General features: G+C 39.4%; 1 protein-coding gene across 24 annotated transcripts in view; it reads right to left on the bottom strand.

Moving 5' to 3' along the window:
• Window positions 1-19,561, bottom strand: part of LOC106514838 (latrophilin-3) — a 341,417-nt gene that overhangs the window by 308,227 nt on the left and 13,629 nt on the right. The window contains exon 2 of one of the 24 annotated variants that reach the window (XM_014004289.1): window positions 11,623-11,713. The exons of the other annotated variants lie outside the window; for them this stretch is intronic. The gene's annotated coding sequence lies outside the window, so the exon portion shown is untranslated. The remainder of the gene's footprint in view (window positions 1-11,622; window positions 11,714-19,561) is intronic. 24 annotated transcript variants of the gene reach the window in all.

Consider the following 19,561-nt stretch of genomic DNA (forward strand, 5'->3'; position numbering starts at 1 on the left):
AATCTAAACAGCCTACAGTATTTTACAGTCTTTATTTTACAGTTAAAATAAATGTTTATCAATTAAAGTTTAATGTTACAACTAATCGTGGATCCCTTTAAAGCTAACGCTTTGCTTTATAAAAACTACTTTAGTTTTTGTTGCCCTTGGGTTAGCTGTTAGCGCTTCGAAATATCTAAAATATCGAGCTAACAGCTAGCATAAACATAGACAAGACCAAAATGCATTGCTGCCATCTGAAAATAACTTCACTAAAATAATGGGAGTTGTTTTAAGACGGCACCAAACCACTTTGATTTTGGTTTCTTCATGCTAGCTGTTAGCACCTCAGATTTACCTGACTGAGCTAGCTGTAGCACCTCTGGTGCAGCCTGAGGTACTTTGGCAAGAATAACATATTTCTACTGCAATGTTCATAGAAAAAATAATTAAAATATTGATGGAATAATATTGTTGTCGGTCCAAGCAGAATTAAACACTATTTCTCCAAACTGAAATTGTTCAAGGCGCTATCTACACAAAACCCCCTTAAAAATTTTTGAACTATCCTCTTAACAAAAACAAAACACCACAAATGGAATACGTCTCTGTGTTGATGTATGCCATAAAAGCAAAGGCTTTGGTCATGAACAGTGAGTTTAATACATTAAACTGCACTAGTGTGATCTATCAGCAAATAGTTAGAGGCTCTTCTTTTGAGCGGGAATGAAAGCGTACTGRATCAAGTCAAGGGGCAGCATTTACAATGCATGGGCAGCATCGCTACCCCCAAGGGTCACAATAAACTCAGGGAAGCTAATAACAATTGACTGAAGCTGCTGGCAACTGCTGGAAGATGATGTAAAGTTACATCCTTCCCCATTCTCTAGTCTCACTAATTCTCAGCCTGTTTACTGTTTCAGTAGCTCGTTCCATGCCGCTGGAGCTTCAATCACCTTTTATTTACCCTACAAAATCACAATCTTGACATATATCTCCCCGTATATCCCATTTCTCTCTCAGACTCTGTGCTAGCATACAAATGAGAAAAAGATTATGAGCGGAGTTCAGCTCCTGACACTACAGTCTTTTCCAAGGACACTTGGGTTTAATCCCATTTGCTGGAGTTAATATTTGCTTTGTTTTACTTAAGTCAGAGGTTCTCAAAATGGGGTCCCTGGACCCCCAGGGGTCCGCGTGAGGTACTGTATCTTGGGGGCCCTCAAAAATTTTTAGTAAAATGTTAATTTGGTTTTTATTTTTAAAAATGCATGGAGAAAAATGAACTAGTTAAACAAACATAGTAAACTTAATAAAAAATATACATTCCTTTGGCATTTACGGGTTGAAATGACAATAAATTACCGTATTTTTCGGACTATAAGCCGCGACTTTTTTCCTGAACTTTGAACCATGCGACTTATAGTCCGGTGCGGCTTATACATGGGTTTTTTTCTTCAGCCACCAGCGGGCTCTTATGCTCCATTTGCTTCAACCACTCGCTTCAAAAAAAAGAAGAAGAAGAAGAAGAAAGAAAAAAGCAATCGCTTCCAGAGCCGACTGTTGTACCAGGAAGCAGCGATTTAAAGATAGTCAATGGCCAAAAACTCATWAAAGGGGATAAAACABACATTTTTCACGGTGGAATYTGACTGATAAAAACTTTGGAGCTTAACCCAGGACCAGTTTGTGGATAAACGTCGAGTGAAGAGCCGCAGACTTTTTTTTCCTCATTGCACTCGCCAGGGAAGGAATCCCATGCAGTGACGTACAGTATGCTGGAGCGGGAGGGCTTCCCCACCACAGCTTCAGAGCCAGCATTACCCCGGGAGGACATCCATGATGTCTGCCAGTGGATCCTAACAGCGTGGAGCAGAGTGAATGAGTCCACCATCACCAATGGGTTCTGAAAGACTGGACTGCTATGTGAAGAGGACACCACAGCTTCAGAGCCAGCATTACCCCGGGAGGACAGCAACACAGAAAGCAACACTGAACAGATACCTCTGTGTGACGCAGCTTTTCTCAGCTTGTTTAACTCCGACACTGAAGAGGAGGACTTCGGTGGTTTCAGTGCACCGGAGGACGATGAATGAGACGTTTTGTTGGACCAGAAACTGTAAAAGAAAACTACCAAAATAAGGTCAGTTAAATTAACCGTATTCCTCCGAACTTTAATTCTTAAAGGTTTGCTTTTTATGTTTTGATGTTGAATTCACTTTTTTGACGACAATTTTGGGTGTACTGTTTTTTTTTATCTTAGGGGTGCGGCTTGTAGTCCAAAAAATACGGTACCTTTCAAAACAGCATGGGGTTTATGAGGGGGTCCCTGGAATTTTTTTCGCCCATGTAAGGGGTCCCCAGACCCAAATGGCTTGAGAACCCCTGACTTAAATGATGCTAGACTGGTAGCTAGTAATCAGTGACTTATGTTTAAATTGATAAACATAAAATAAAGGTTTAGTCTAAATACAGTATATACTGTAAGTCATGGGAAAACTATCAAAATATTTTTTGAAGGAATGCATATTGTCAGTCACCTTGCATGGCAAAGTTTTAAATATTTTCAACAGTATGTGGTAGGATGACTCTCAGATACTATGGCACCAAATTTTAGCTCAATATCTGTAAAATAGCGTGACTACTGCTAATGAGCATTAGCTATTGCGATAATCCTGTTTTTCCCCTACATTTTTTGATGTCTAACTCATTCAACTATTTCAACGATTCATAYAGTATATTAAAATGTTCATTATGCCATGGGTGCAATGACTTTTGGTATTTCAGCAACTTGTACTTTTTCAGCTATTTGGTTTTTTCTGCCTGTTTTTTCTCATTAAAAATGAATTGAGTTATATTCAACATTCTAAAAATTCATTTAAAAATGTTTATAAATCKTTGCTCTACTTTATACCTTTTGTTCTGGTTCTGCTTAATTGTACCAATTTTAGCTTCTGTCTTCTGTTTTGGAATTTTAGCTATTTTTCTACTTTCAAGATATTTTGTTAATTTAAATATTTTTGAGCTTATATCAGCTTTTTTTGCTCATTTAAGCTCATTATGCTTTTTTAAGCTGATTTCCACTAATTTTAGCTGTTTTCTGCCTGTTTAGCTACTTTGTAACTATTTTCAGCTTTTTCATCTGAATTCATCTTTTTGTGGTAATTTCAGCTTCTTACTCTTTAAAGTAAGAAGCTGAAATGTGAATGTGAAAATGTGAAATTTGCTTAGCAAACATGCACCTTTGTCCAAATTTCAGCTTTTTCCCGCTACTTTTTAGCAATTTTTCAGCAATTTTCTTCTACTCTACAACTTTTTTTACTGTACTCCTTTTTTCTTTTTCTACCTACTAATGCAAGTTTTTTTTTTTTTACTCTTCATTCACAGTTTTGCTTTTAAACGTTTACAGCTTCTTCAGCACCTTTCAGGAAAAATCTTTCAGTATTGAGCATTCTGRCATGCAAATTCTCTAGTTGACGAAGTTACTGGCAATTGGCCAGCTTGATTAGCTGTGGCAACCGTCTTGATTTGAGACGACTCCAAGAAATTAATTGGCTGTGGATCCATCGAGTCTCAATAAAATGGTCCAGTGTTTCAAGAGATATTTTGCTAACAGACTAGCAGTTGAACAGACAAACAGCGGCACAGTCAACTGTGTGGCAGTGGGCAGAAATAACACCGAAAAGATCTAGGAAAAATCAAAGCATCTTCAGACCGGTTTCAGTTTTAAACTAAATAGCTGCTGAAATAAATTCAGCATGTGGGACTGACTGTGACCTCCAACAGACCTCCGCYGCTGAAGAAATCTGCAACTGATTGAGACTGTGGATCAGATTACCGGTAGTTTACTCCTGAATCCTGTTCCCATGTGCGAGTGTGTGCACCCCAGCCGACCTTTGGTGCCCTCACCCTCTTCGCCCTGAAGACCGGGGAACTTGACCCTCTGAGTCCTGAAGCCGACCCAATACAAACTTGGCATGAGAGACCGTAGCAAGATCTTTTTCTGAAAAACTCAAGTCTGTGTGTGGGTACCCTAAAGTGTGTGAACACACACACACACGCGCTGTGTTTATGTGAAATTCAATTGTGTACGTCTTGTCGTATACACATCTGTGTCGTTACATCTGGTCCTCTTAACYATGTGTTTATTTCTTCATTTTCGACTGGTTTAGGTGTGTGTTTGTGTGTGCGGAGAGGCTTAAGAATGGTGTGTGTAAGGCTGGGGGTCTCTGGAGTGTCTCAGCACCCATGGCGCCAAGGACATGGCTTGACAGGTGTGTGTATCGGTCTGCAGAGCAGCAGCAACAGCACAATGTGTCCATTCAGGCCTGGAAGGAGACAACCCAGATACCCCAGGACCCCTGTGAAGAACGGGAGCGGGGGCTGGTCATCTCGGGGCMCATCAACCTTTCACTGTGACTACAAAGGACGACATAACTATGACTGCATCAGCGGTCATGGGCTGTGTGACCTCTTGATGGGAAGCCATCCACTGGTCGTGGTACAGATTGAGGTTGTCAACAGTTTCCTCTGCCAAATGGTAACTTTAACCACTCAGGCTAAAAACTGGGTTTAATGTAGACTTACAAGCCTTCATAGTTGGATGGTCAATAACAAAAAACATAGAAAGAGTGAGGACAAAATTGGCAACATGTGGAAAACTTGCCAAACTGAGTCAGTGGTGAGTGAATATAGTCATTTGCTGCACTAAATCCTAATGCAATCCATCTTTCCCCAAACCTTCCACTCAGATACCCCAGCTATCCTGAAAAATGTTCAGAATTCTAACAAATTGAATGAAAATGACTAATTACCAATTTGGTACTCACCTCGCTTTTACAAGGATGAACAAAGTAACCATTCAAATGGTAATTCGTGTTATTATCTCTGAAATTAATAACCTGTAAAGACTGGAGGGGGAGGGATTTCCTCAGGCAATTTTTGTGTAATTTAACTAGAAAGACCTGACAGAGTCAGTGACTGAATCATTGTTTCAAAAAGAGAACAAAAACAGAACAAATGAGTTATTATGTTGAATCAATGCCATCAGGGCTGATGTGTTTTTAAAAGGGATGTAATAACTGTTATAGACCCCTAAGCTCAAAAATCTGATTTTTTTCAGGTCAGTGAATGCACCGGAGCTAAGCACTAATTGGTACAAGTAATGGTATGTCTTTTGAGTGTACGTTATTATGGAGAGAAGACTCAAAGTTAGCCTTTTRTGATCTCTACAAGGTGTTTAGTAAAGTCCAAAGTGACAAAAGAAGGTGTWAGAGGGGACTAAGTGGAAACTTTTTTTTTATCATGGTAGATCTGCTGTTCGTATTGCCTRAAGGTTTCCATTTAGGAACTGTAACAGCATGAGTCCAGCTTGTGTACAAAGAGTTTTTAGCAGAACAGAAAAACAAAACAGATTCCAGAAAAATTGCTCTAATTTACTCTTCGGAGTGTTTTGACCTCTGACTCAGAACATGTTRGATGTGGAAATGTTGGCAACCAGTTGGTAAAACCCAGCCTACTTGGTTTTCCATCTACAAATATGGTTCCAGGTCATTTTGCCCTTCCACCAAGCACTTTTGCACGCTCGGTCATATCATACATCATTTTCTGGGGTGAATGAAGCTAGTTGCCACAAGTCTATTCAAATCGACCTCGAAAGTGAATAAATTAGCTTCTGCTAAATTAAGTTAATACAGCTAATTTTAAGCCTACTAAAAGATTCACAATTGCAAAACTTTTATTTTTACATAAAAATATGGTAGAGAAAGTATTTTCTATTTGTTGTCTAACTTCAAATGGTATTTATAAAAATATAAACTTGATTAGAAAATGCTTTTATTCTGAAAGGAGTAAACTGGAAGTATTACAGGTTAGGCAGAGCTACGTATAACTGGTTTTCATTGGTTGATTTGCTACAGATGGCCCCACCCACTTTCATATTAAACCAATAGAAAATTACCAACAGGTTTATATCAGTGCTACTATTCTTGAACTGGAAGAAGATGAAGATGTGTGACACAGGCTGAGTGAGTCAACCTAGCAGTTAGCGTTGGCTTGCACAAATCTTTTTAATTGTTTAGCAAATTAGCGTTAGCATTAGATTCTAGTTTAGTAGTGAACCTAACTTTTTTTGTTAGCTGTGCCCACCGCTACTGTTAGATAGCAATGCTAAGTGCACTAATTGTACTAAACACAATGTAGTCTTGGATTTTTTTTAATTAAAGTAGCTGAAACCTATTTTACATCATCTTAAATCAGAAATAAATTAAAGCATGCGATTGTGATATTTTAAAATACAACAATGATGGTACCAGTTGTGATAAACTCACATGTTCTGTCATTACAATGTTCACAACCATCAGCTGAAATACAAAAATCTATAAATGACTTCTAAATAGAAATCATTCAAAAGTAGCATTGGCTGCTCAGAACAGCACAAAACTACAACTGGTGCACCTCTAGTCTTCAACACACATCTGAGAAGAGCTTTTGCAAACAAATTTAATGTCACCAACACTGTAATCCATGCAGAAAATTGGACAGCCATCCTTCAGCTCAAACAGAAATCTGTGAGGCACCAAAACGCACCGGAGAGCAATTTAGCTCCGAACGAGTCTCTGCTGAATCCAAAAAGTAATTGAATCAAGAATGAATGCAGACTGTGCAGAGACTGAGAGCTGACAACGAAACATCTCTTATGAATTTGATGCTCTGCAACACAATGTCTGCCAGAAAGATGCAAGCGGTCTGCGTCGCATTACACCAAACCAAAGGATTGTGAAACAAGAAATTCTGGATCGACGCAGCTGCTGCCCAAAATTCCAACACAACTTCATAATGATTTATGCAAAAAAAAAGAGATGACATTTGGATGTACAAACTATACGAGACACGTAAAGAGAACCATTTCAAGAAAAATCTTTTTATCTTTAATATGGTCACAATGGTAACCACATAMATGCGTCTGTCGCTCCCTGACTGCCACGTTTATGAGAGGCAAACAGCTTATAATGATCTTACAGTGTTTTATGTAGGAAAACATTTGAGGRAAAACAATATCTTATAAGGACACAATGAGTAAAAAAACAACAGCAAACGTTTAAATTTGATATAGAATTTACATATGTAGCAAAATCAGTAGGGGGAATATAAACAAGTTTTTTTTGGAAAAGATTAAAACATTGTATGCATCTCAATGTTTATATCAACTGTCAATCAAAATCAGTAAAAAATCCTCAAAACTCTACTTGATATTTTGTAAAAAAAACTGTACGAGATATCAAAAATGTAAGTTCAGACAYGTAAAGTCCAACTTCCAGAGTCCTGTTTAAACTTCAAACGATGTTTCTAATGTCAAGTTTAACTGATCTATAGAGCACCAAAGTGAAGAGTTTCACCAAAATTGGGGTGGGGTTCAARCTACATGACATTGCGCAGTATTCCTAATGGAGTATATTTTAATTTAAAGCTCCTCAACAAGGTACAGGGCAGAAACTTTGAACAGGACCGTAATAAAGATGCTTCCATACACTGGTACTCCTAATAATCTTGGACTTGTGACTTTTTTTTACCGTCTTCTTGCGCTCAAAGGGAAGACCCCATCCACATTTTTTTCCAACAGGAATTCCTCAACTGTATCCAGTTCCACCACATCAGCAAGGCAACCCTGGCCTACATCCTATACGTTGTTGCTTTAAACTACCGTACACAGCCGAGGTCTCGTCCGCCGCAACCTCCAAGTACCGCGGCTCTCTGCCTGTTAAATCACATTTGTAGATTCATATTCAACATGAAGCCCTGAACGAAGAAGGAAACTGAGCGGGGAACGATCGACATCCCTCCATCACTGAAAGCCTGCGCTGCAGTGGGTCACATAAGTGGCTTCTGAGGCAGCATCTGGCGGACCACTCTGCTTTCTTATGGACTGTGGAAGCATGTTCAATTCTTCGGCTCTGCGGGAGATAAGGGCCATGTTCTCATCAGATCACTCGCCATGAAAAAAACGTGACTGAACTGAAGGCGATGGGGACAGTGGCTGGCTTGGTATGACACATACACAAAAGAAATTTTAAAAAAAGAAAGGGATAAAAGCATGGTTACAAAGAGCCGCGCGTTTTGTCCTCCGAGTATTGAACAAMCTCACGGATGACCTTGAAGCCAGATACGAAAAAAAGAGCTCTTAAAGCCTCACAAAATCCCACCTCTAAAGTCAAAAACTCMCCGTCTTAGCAGAGATGTGACTGCCACGGTAGGAAAAACACACAYGTGCGCAACAATGTATTGACAAGAAAAGAAAAGCCAATTATTACAAGTCTAAATATTAGAAGCAGCTGAAATATTCTCATCATTCCACATTCGGCAAATACAACAAGAGCAGGGGCAGAGTGGGAATCAATTACAGGATTTTTACCCTGGTAATTCAGTTTGAGTGCTGCTGTGTTCATCGGGTCACATTCAGTCCTCATTTCATAAAGGAAATGAAGGGCCCAGCATTCCTTAAAGGAGCGTGTACCGCATTTCTTCTCACTCGCTCTGCTAGCCCTTAAAGTATGTGGCGTGAATAACTCCCAGCTTGGTATTGGGATTGGTAATTGGGGATGGGTACAACCCAGGTGAGCGGGGGCCTCATAAGTGGGCCCAATGCTCTCCCCAAAAGATACTGGGCTTTAATCAAACCTTTTTGTCCCTCGATTGAAGGACACCAGGTTAGAAACCCTCAGTGTTCTAAGCTTCTCGGGATCCACAAAGGGGTCTCCAAGAACTCTTTCTCTTAGACTACTCAGAGCCAAGCATTGGCCTAAGTAGTGCAAAGAGGTCTCTGATTCAATGCCGCAGGCATCACACAGACCATTGTCTTGGAGTCCCATCACCATTTTATGGCGGTTGAGCAGATTGTGCCCAGTTAGGACTCCAACCAGTGTACTTAAAGTATTCCTTGTCAAGGCAAGAAGGGATTTTCCAAATCCCATAACTCCCAGCTACTACCACATCAAATTTCAGCCTATTATCTATAAAACTGACTGAGATACAACCATTTTTATTAGACACATTACCTCTAATTAAACATTAAATCTGCTGATGGTAAAAACGGAGAAATGGCACCTTAGTTTAGTTTTAGTTCTCAAAGCAGCTAAAGTGATCCTCATGACCTTCTTGCTTTTTTACCAACTTGGGGGTCAGATTCACTTTAACTGGTCATAATAACTCTTTGGGGGTGATCCAGTTGAGGGAAACTTCTGGTGTCCCTTACACAGGTCATGTACAAGTCGAGACGGACTTTAAAAGCCCCTCTAATATTCTGTGGACGCCACAAGAACAAGCTGTGGCTGCGGACGCTCGGAGACAGATGGTTGCAGGAGTGGGGGTTTCTTATGCGTGACGAATCGTCGCATCTGCCGGTGTGATTCTGCGACACTTCAAGGTCGGCTGACATTCTCGGAGAAACAAGAAGAAAACTAACAAACAAACAAAAAGGGGCCAAGGCTGTTATCATCTGTTCCCTGAATAACTGATGCTSCTGCAGTCCGCCAGCCATCCTGCAGCGGCTGAGGCAGATAGGAATCCTGCAGGGCAATCAAGATGACAGTCACCCTCCTAATACCCAGGTGAGGTGACATTTTGTTGCCAGGATAGAGGCTTAGGATCACAGAAAGCGGCGTTTGGATTGGTATGAATCCGTAGAACCTGCAGGAGGAGCTCAGGATGATCCGTCCCCGAGCTTTGTCACGCCTTGTCATCCGCATTACGCGACATCACAAGAACAGCCCGGCCGAAGTTAGTCAGACGTCAGGACGGATAAAAAAACCCATCAAAACTCGATCAAAACAAAGTGCCTGTGTGGCCCCTGTCCAGACCGGGCTGAGTTCATTTTCATTTCAGAGGCATTTTCTAATTAGATGAGAAGCTCCGTTTGATGTACATGATCTCATTGCATTAAAAGGTAAACAGAAGAGAGAGAGAGAGAAAGAGAGAGAGAGAGAGAGAGAGAGAGAGAGAGAGAGAGAGAGAGAGAGAAAAGGGTATTTTCCCAATTTGCCTGCAGTGCAGCGATACAGAAGGCTGTGATTGTCTCTTGCTTATTCAGAGACATTTGTAGATTCGCAGAACAAAAGAGAGAAATTGATCTCTAAAAAACATTTCATTCCTGCTTTGTTTCAAACTTAGACTCTCCAGTTCCTATTTCCCCAATTAGCTACAGTCATATTTGGTTCATTCAAGGGGAAAAAAAGACCCGTCTTATGATTGTTGCAGCACGCCATGTCTAAAAAGGAAAGTTGTGTTATATTGTTCCAAGATAAAAAAATAAAATAAAATAAATATATTGAGTTTTAGAGGTGCAATAAAACATATCAATCACCGCCGATAGAATAATTTTAAGACAAAAGCTTTATTTCTCCATTTTTCTTTTTTTTTTTCCATAACAAAACTCCCAGAAACTGAAACCAAAAAAACACAGCATCCTTGCTTATGGGGATACTTTATACTGTGTGCAAGAAGCTGGTCACCTCCATATATAATTATTGAAAAAAAACTACAACTGTCCTGTCTGAGTCATCCAATCAGAGCTATAAACTGTCACAGATTAGCTGAGTGCCAATAYGGGAAAATCACACTTGTTATCAGCAATATTAAACATTTACAAATAGTTTGCCATATGTTAATTAATAAAAACACAAACAGCTTGTCATACTATATACAATAATTAGACAAAACTGTCACCAGGCTTGTTTTGAATAAATGAACAAATAGCTTGCCATATATTATCAAATAAATATAAACAAAAATACACAAATGGCTTGCCACAAATTACCAAATACGTATAAACCACTTAAACAAGTACACAAATTGCTTGCCATACATATCAAAGAAACATAAACTGCTTAAACAAATGGAAAATGACTTGCCAAACTTTATCAAATAAATATAAACAAACAGCTTGAATAAATACCAAAAAGACCTGCCACACATAATGAAATAAATATAAACAAACTGCTTAAACGAATACACAAATTGATTGCCGAACATATTAAATAAACATAAATCACTTCAACAAATGCACAAATGGCTAGCTATACTTTATCAAATACACATAAACAAACAACTTAAACAAATACACATTTGGCTTGCCGTACAGCCACTTTTTGTCACTCTCCACTGCTGCYGCAAACAGGCTAGCCTTCAATCTTCTGTGTTATTCTAAACTAGCTATTCTTGCTTTGCTGATGAGTGCTTCAGCTAATATCTCCCTTGATTCTTTTTCTGTTCTAACAGTTAGTAAAACGCAGTGAAATCAAACACAATCCTGCTCATCTATGTTGAACATATTTTCATCTAGTTCAATGTATCCATAGCCTTGTACAGTGATAAAAGAATGCTGAATAGATATTATACAACCCAAAACAACCAAACAAAGGAGAAATCACAGAGAGAAATTTTTCAGGGGTCCGCATTTAATTTTTGTTTAACCATAACTTAATTTGGCAATGTGAACAAAAAGCTAAAGCACAGACTCGTTTTTTATATTGTTTGTTTTCTTTTCTACCAAAGCAGCAGGAAAGGTATAAATCATTTTTACACACTGCTGAAAGCCGTGGCATCCAAACAMCGGTAACTCCAGCTGAGAAACAGAAATTAGCAAATTACCTATGTGTCGTGGCTGAATCCAAGCCGCTGAACCCATTATTTCTGCTTGGCTGCGATTGTAAAGGCCTCTCCAGCTGTGTTTGAAACAACGCTGGCCAAAAAAAAAAAAAGAAAAAAACCATAAACAAGAGAGACGAGAGAACTCCTGCTGTCAAAAGTTGTGAATCATTAGAAGTTTAGAAGGAGTGGAACAAAGAAATGATCCAAGCTGTCCACACCAATCAATACCGGAGCTGCTCATTAGCGGAATAGCGCTCGGAATGAGCAGGAAAAAGAAAAGGATAGCACAATGAAAATGGCTGGTGGAAACTGCGAGCGCAGGTGTAATAAAACAGGATTACAGATAACTGCTTAACTCCTGCATTCCACCGATATCTTACAAAGCAATGACTACACCTACCTTATTAATCATTATGGGCAGAAATTCCATAAAATGTCGACCCGCGCTGACCTGTGTGAGCTCATTGTCTGGTGGCATGCTGCAGCTTTACATTTTTTTATTTTTTTTTTTCCCTGAGAAGAGTCGAACCATGCTACGACGTCAGGCTATTTGCTCTATGAGAACCTGACTTTTTAGCTGCATTTATTATGTATGAGCGGGTTAAAAGGGGTCCATGAGAAGATTATAAAAGCTTAACATTTTGATGAGATTAATCTGGCTATCAATCTTTTCATGCATAGAGTAGTGAGCCAATTACAGCCAGGCAGTAAATGATTAAATAATATGTATATATAAAACTGGGACTGGACTTCTTCGAAAGCATGAACTGGAAATTAAACGCCTAGCATTCCTCGAAGGAATGCATATCACCCTAATTTTAGACCCTAAAATATATATAGAGTATGTTGGAAAAAAAAACTGTTATACTCATTTCAGGCAAACCCTGAAAATAAACGTGCTAAATTGGTGATTTTTCTCATATCTGTCAACGTTATGGGGACCTTCACTTGTATGTAGTGTTAGCTAGCACTAACTTTCATTACTATTAGCTTAAGCATATTTTAGGCAGCATTAGCTTAAGTTAACATTAGCCGTATGTGTCCAAATTTAGAGGCTGGGTCCTCCGAAGTATTTGAATTTGGACGGTCTAGCCTTACATCTATACCCCGGTGAAACAACCGTGATGACACTAAACAGAAGCAAAAATACAGTGGGGAAAATAAGTATTTAGTCAGTCACCAATTGTGCAAGTTCTCCCACTTAAAAAGATGAGAGAGACCTGTAATTGACATCATAGGTAGACCTCAACTATGAGAGACAAAATGTGAAAAAAAATTTGAGAAAATCATTTTGTCTGACTTTTAAAGAATTTTTTTGCAAATAATGGTGGAAAATAAGTATTTGGTCAATAACAAAAGTTCATCTCAATACTTTGCTGTACTGTAGATTGAAATTAGCAAAATATATTAGTGTCATTAATATCAAAACACAACAAAATTAGCTCAAAGGCGATATTTGAAGAACTAAGGGACCTGCCGTAGTACATGTTTATTTCGCTAAACCGGCTCATTTTATTTCTGACAAAAACAATATTTAAAAACATGTCTATACAAATGACAAAAGCATTAACAACACAACCACTTGAAACTTTAATTTTTTTACCGCCAGATTTTTATTTAAACTGTACTCCCTTCTCTCACTTCGTCCGCCATTACTAGCAGAAAAAAAAAACTCTGGTCGAGCCCCAATGCATCATGGGGTATGGTGGACCAAGAAGGATCCATCGGACCCATCCTTTAAATCGGGGCAAAAGATTGACGCATTTGTTGGCTGCATTGGAGGAGTCTTGGGATTTGGACAGCCTTGGGCACGGCGCTGTGACGTAAAGGGTCGACAAATTCGTCCCTCGGAGGACCCAGCCTCTGAATTTGGACACAGTTGAAATGTATAAAGCTAACATTGTTAAGCTAACAGTTGTGTAGTGTGTGCTAGAACTAGCTTCCATTATTGTTAGCTTAAATGTATGTTAGGTAGCATTAGCTTAAGTTAACATTAGCCTAAATGTATCTTAGCCAGCCTTAGCTTGGCTAGTTTTACTGTGAATGATTCTGTAAACAAGAACTGTTATTGAAAATAATGAACCTTATCTTTAATGCTGCTTAAAGGGACAATGTCATGTAAAATCAACTTTTTTGAGTTTTATATCATGTTATAATGTTATACTCTCATAAAAAACATACCCAAAGCCTTGCTTTGACTCATTCATGCATGTTTGAGAAATCCTGCAGCGTTTTTAGGAAGCCATGCTGAGGAGCAAAACGACAGGCGGGGATCAGAAACGCCTCTGGGACGTGTCTTTAAGCCGAACTTCCTCATGGCAGAGCGCAACCCCCTCCCCACACACCCCGCCCATGACTCCTGCAGGCTCTCGGGTGTAAGTGAAAGTGAAACCTAACTATCTGCTGAGCTCTCAACATTAGTTCTCACTCAGTGAAGCTCTATTCAGATTAAAAAAAAACCTTTGAGGAAATGTATTTTCAGATGCCAAGTAAACTGCATCATAGCAACCCCCCCAGGAAATGGGCGCGACAGAACGGAAGGTGGTTCTTAAAGAGACAGAGGCCAATTTCAAGGCGTTTAAAAGAGGAAGTGATGAGAAGATGAGTTTATTTTCTATTTAAACATAAAAACAGCATTTTAAAAACATCTGAAGGTGACATATATACTTTATTATGGTATAGTATTTAAATSTATGCCTGAGAAACACATAATATGGGCCCTTTAAAATGACAATCATCCTAAACAAAGTTCTTACGTGATCTGTTTGCCTCTAGACTACTATAACACCAAATTACAGTTCAATAGTTGTAAAACTGACTTGAGTGTACACATTTTTGAGTTAGCTAAGATCTCTTTGCAGTGGCGTCCATTTTGTATCAAATCCAAATGTTATTCAGTCATAGATCCAGTAGTTACTTTCTAAAAGTTTTCTTTAAATCCATTCAACACATGTGTTATTTTCCTAACAGGCACACAAACAAATGTAGACACAGGCAGAGGCATTACCAGTCGTTGATACAAAAAATTWAAAAAAAGTTACGCCTGCCCCGACTGCTATAGGAAAATGTACACAATGTAATTTGTTGCTACCGGTGGGGTTTTAGRGAGTGAGCAGGACCGCAGCTATCAATGCAGCCTCTGTCAGAAGATGGAGTACCACTGTGGGGGAACAGGAAGGGAGTGGATGTCAGTAGCCTGAAGAAGGAGATCTGACATCTCAACTCCCACCGTCTGTCATTCTGTCTTCCAGATGATGTATGGACGTTATACGGYACCACTCACCCCACAGAGACGGTCAATACCGGCATGCTGAGGAATGCTGCGGAGAAACAATGGGGTGCTKTGACCCATGCTATGGAATGACAAAACTTCATGGGGTGTTGGGGGAAGGCATAGAGCATAAAAAAGGCCTTAAGGTTTCATGGAGTCATTTATATTTAAATCTGAATTACAGCAAAAGTCAACATTTTCACTTATTTTGCRCTGCAGTGCCTCATACTGACAAATTTTGGTAAAAGAAAACGACAGACCAAAAAGAAAAAAAAAAAACTTGTTGCGTATCAACCATTGGCTGCCACGATTTTAAAAGAATGGCAATTAATAAAACAAACAAACAAAACGTTTTAATTTGTAGCTCCACGATGGCGGATTAAGCTCCTMAACACGTCCCACTGTGCCTTCAAGGATCTCTTGAAGACTCACCTCTTCGTGATAAAACACTTTCTCTTCTAACATCTGGAACATAACCACCGTGCACTTGCCTTGCACTTGGGTGCCTGTTTCCACCTGCGCTGCCGTTCAAACAGATTTAAATAGATCTGGCACTTGAACATGCAGGAGTCCTCGGAACGACGAGTGTAAATTCGAGTACATCCCATCAGRCACTCGGTCCAGCCCCTCCGTACCAAGGTGACATCCCCGAGCTGGCAGGGGAGAGAAGGGGGAAAAAAAAAGACCCACCGTTTTCCTGCGCCTCACCCATGGGGGCTCGTTCGCTGCCTGCATGCCAGCGGCGTTATCCGCTGCTTATTATTTGGCTGAAGGAGCTGGCGTGCAGCTCACGGGCTCCTTTCTGACATAATGACTGATTACAGTCTCGTGCCTCCTATCTGTGAAATCCCACGGTTTGCCGCCGCTTCACCACAGCGGTTCGAGCGTCGCAGGCGAGGAGAGCGCAGAGTGGGAGGGGAGGGGAGTCGGTGGGCTTTTTTAAGTGACAGCGTAACAACTTTCTGCTTCTGGAGCTGTCATGAGCGACACAGGCTCTGGTGGGCAGCCGGGTCATCAACCTACTTGTCATGTACTTTGGTAACGAGCACTACTTTACTTTACTGGGAGCAGTATTATATCTGCTTTACCAGAAATGGRAATAAATAAAACTTGAGCTTGTTTCTTCTTCTACCCAAAAATGTCTGATGCATAAATATTATCGTCCAATAAAAGGATTTTAATGACACTTTTCAGAAAGTAATCACCGGATGTACATCTGCAACTAAGGAACTTTTGGAGTCAACCCAATTCCAGAAGCCTACCAAAGCCAAACGACCTTAAAAACACATGAAAATGTCTCAAATTTAGTCCATTTTCCAAATATCAACCTAGAATGTGATGTGATGGTAGCTGTGCCTGATCCACAACACATGCTCTGACCCCCATTAGAAAATTAAGACCGTTAYTTAAAATGTTGCCATTAACTATTTGTAGTYAGCTATGTCTGTCTGTTAGCAAAATATCGCATGAACCACATTTTATTGAAACTTTCACTCGTAAGAAGTACCTCTACAGCTGATTAACTTTTTAAAATGACACAATCCATGTTGGCCACCACCGTCAACTAAACGTAAGCAACAAAAGAATGGCTATAATTCAACCAATTTTACAGATACTGTGGTCAAACTTGATGTATTTGAAGTAAAGAGTAATTCACATGTCAAACTCAAGGCCAATGGGYCAAATGTGGCCTGCCACAGCATTTTATGTGGCTTTAAAGATGTATTGTCTTAAAATAAGAACACGCTGCTTTAAAGCCAACACTGACCAAACTACATCTCTCATAATTCATGTTGATTATTTTACACAAGAAATGATGAAATCCCACCTCTAGGTGAAGGTGTTCAAAAGTAGCCAGCAGCCATTTTTTTTTGTCTACTTTTGCTGGGGCCTAGTTGCACTTACAAGACGTAAATTTAAACTGGTGGAAATTTTTAACTGGTTGGAAAGTAGGGGTGTTCGGAAATAAAGATGGCGTTTCTGTATTATTTACTCTGGCTGTCACAGCTAATCAACGTTAGCCAAATTAAAATAGCTGTAACTCAAGACAGTTGTCCAGATAATGAGCAACCACTTAGTATCTAGCTAATTTTATGCTAACTTTAGCTTTTTGCTGCTATATTATCTAAAATTCAACTTCTTTCTGCTGTTCTTCTGCTTTTCTCTGCTTTGTTATACTTTTTTCTGCTAATTTGTGCTATTTATGCTTCTTAAGGGCTCGACACACGGGAGGCGACGTCGCTCGCTCTCCATTCATTTCCTATGGAGCCTGTGCGGTGAGGCGACAATCTCTTGCCCTCCTCCAGCTAAGCGACCGGCGAAAAAAGTGCATGTGAAATTTCGCGCTCGTACACGTGCACACTTGAGCTTGCGACACGACATATGAAAGTTGAAAAATGTTCAACTTTTGTCGCTGTCGCTTAGCGTACAACCAATCAGCGAGGGTTTCATTGGCTGACCAATGAGAGGGGAGTACGCTACACACTGCCGTTAGCTAACACTTTCACTATGTGATTACTAAAAAGCTTTGTGGGAATTTATTGGCACCAGGGTGAAGTTTATGGTAAGTTTTTCCTCATAAAATTGTATCTTGATGTGTGTTTGTTTTTCAATAGCATTAGCATCGCAAGATTTGTTTAGTTTACATGTCCGTAATGCACACCCCACTTCAGAGTCAAGAACCAATCAAATTTTGTGGAGACAAGCGGCCTGAGAGCGCGATTGGCAACGCTGCGATCRYTATCGCGTCCCGTGTGTCGTGTTTCACCCTGGCTGCGATGACAGCCGTTAATCGTTGTAGTTTGTTGCTCCCCGTGTGTCGAGCCCTTTACAGTTTTTTCTTCTGTATTCAGCTATTTGCTACAAATTTAGCAAATTTTTAGCTGTTATTAGTCAAAGTTAGCTTTCTAAGCTAAWTACGCATTTTTTGGAGCTATTTCAACTTAATTCTGCTAAATTCAGCAAACTTGTGCTCATTATGCATCCTTATATTAATTAAAATGTTTCCATCTACTATTTACCTGTTTTATGTCTAATGATCACTTTTTTAAGAGTTATTTTTTCTGCTAATTTTGAATTTTTTACATCCATTTCACCATCTGAGTGCGTAGTATCTTTCTAAAAAGCATGACAATGGGCACAACATTATTTTTAACAGTTGACCAAAGCGGCTTCAAATCTGCAATATTTTACCAAAAGATGATCTTAGTTCAAAATTCAGACATAAGAGGTGATGTGATATGCATTGCTTAAAAAGAATACCAGGCTTTTATTTACTTTAAGACGCAATGTCCAACATAGCATATCCAAACAGCAGAAACATTCCTGCTTGTGAACGTGATACTCAAACACTTGAAGAAATCTGAAAGAGCTCGCCCCGCGAACAGGCTCATGTTCACAACAAACTCTCGTCAGCACTTTCCGAACGTCGGCTTTCAAGGCAGTCAATTAAGTTCAAGGTGAGACAAAAATGGGTTGTCATTTAAAAAGGTTTACTCCGTTGGGGCCACAGCATCAATTCAGTCATCTTCACTCTCTAGAGGTGGCAAAGGGCTGGCAGAAAGGGTTTTATGCATGCCGCAGATCTACCGTCATGACATAAATGTACACTGTTCCTCGTGGACGAATGAAGAAATTTAAAAAAATAAATAGGGACTAATCTCGAGGAGGCCGCTGGCCAGATCCCAACCCGCATGCCTAAATTCAATCCTACAGTATTGATTAGGAAAATCAATTTGCTTTAAGCCACAAGTACAGACTGAGGCACTAAAATGCTGCACCGTAGAGCCGCTTCTGAGGAACACAACCCAGTACACCCTGGTTAACGAGTCAAAAATACCCCTTTTTTAATTACAAAATGAAGACGATAAAGGCATGAAATCTTCATTTTAAATCTATCCACCTGTGTGAAAACACTTCAATTATCTGCTTCCCATCTCTGCAAATCTTAAGCATGCACGTAGAATGGTATTTTAATTTAAAAGCATTAAGCGGGAGACCGCAACCGAGATTTCTTCGAGGCATTTGTGCTTCTTTTATAAGATCCTTTGAAAATGAAAGTCAAAAGTATGCCAAAAAAATTTATAATGATTTTAAAAATTTGTGAAATTCTTTTTTAAAAATGAAAACCACAGACATACTGTATTTTGAAAGTTTCAAACTACACAGCAGCAGTGGCACACTGGACCTGAGGGTCTTGGGGATGTTTTTTCTATTTGACACCTTAATTAAATGACTAGGTAGGGATACAAAAAGGTATAAACACATAAATAGTGTGCTATTGAAGAAATTTAGTTATTTATAGATTAGTACTGTTATCAGAAACAACACCAGAGTATTAGGGTTTTCTTTTTATAACACTTTTATAATGCTTGATCTATTATGTGTTAATTGGAATAGAGTAGATACATATCCGAATCATAACAATACATAAGTGAACCGTTTTTAAACCATTAGAGTGAGGTCTTTGTCTGAATGCCGGTGATTCAGCCGTAGGTCAGCAGGGGGCGAACTCAGGCATTGAAGATTCTGTATAAATACTGATCCATTTCCTGGTTATAACCAGTGTGGTTTTGACTTGTCAGCCGGTGGCATAATAAATCTCACTCACTCCAGAATTCTGGTGTTGTATGGCATTTATTTCATATCACAGATCATTTTATTTAACAC

This window comes from Austrofundulus limnaeus, unplaced genomic scaffold (genome assembly GCF_001266775.1).
Source record: "Austrofundulus limnaeus strain Quisiro unplaced genomic scaffold, Austrofundulus_limnaeus-1.0 Scaffold23, whole genome shotgun sequence".
Taxonomy (NCBI): Eukaryota; Metazoa; Chordata; class Actinopteri; order Cyprinodontiformes; family Rivulidae; genus Austrofundulus; species Austrofundulus limnaeus.